Below are 637 nucleotides of genomic sequence, written 5' to 3'. Positions count from 1 at the left end.
AAATAACTTTTAAATGTACAATATGTGCTAAGTCTACCAGATTGGGTAATATGAGTTTGCAAGTTCTGTTTGACTTATCTTATATTCTGAGTTTTATACTATTTTGTGACGGTATAACAGTGTCTTGGGTTCTCCATTACTCCCTAAAGCCCATTCATTATAACATTGTTTTTGTGTGATATCCAGTTGTTTTGATTGTTATTGACTCCATTTTCTGCGTCTGGTTTAAGCGTGAGATGAATCTTTTTATTATGTTGTTTTCCTGCAAATTTAGAATTCTAATCCATTATCGAAACATAATAATTGTTCGGTTTCCATTCTGTGCTATTCCTCTAAGTTCGCCATGCACTGATACAGGCCCATCAGATTTGTTGATGCCAAAAAGTTTGTTTTTTTAATTACGAATAGATTTGTTCAAAGTATTTGGCAATACACGAAAATAACGTGTTGCGCTCATAAATAGCATAAACAACACGTGTATAATGTGTAATTTTGTTCACCAAAAAGAGGGACCATCTCACGACAAAAACAAAATACCAAGTACCAACTTTCGTGAGTCAAATAGTACATAAGATAGGAGTGCTGGGACGCACCCTTTGTCCTCATTTAATCGGCCACAGGCGGTGTCTTACCTTAA

Source organism: Dreissena polymorpha, chromosome 15 (genome assembly GCF_020536995.1).
Source record: "Dreissena polymorpha isolate Duluth1 chromosome 15, UMN_Dpol_1.0, whole genome shotgun sequence".
Taxonomy (NCBI): domain Eukaryota; kingdom Metazoa; phylum Mollusca; class Bivalvia; order Myida; family Dreissenidae; genus Dreissena; species Dreissena polymorpha.
Note: the sequence above shows the minus strand (reverse complement) of the source record.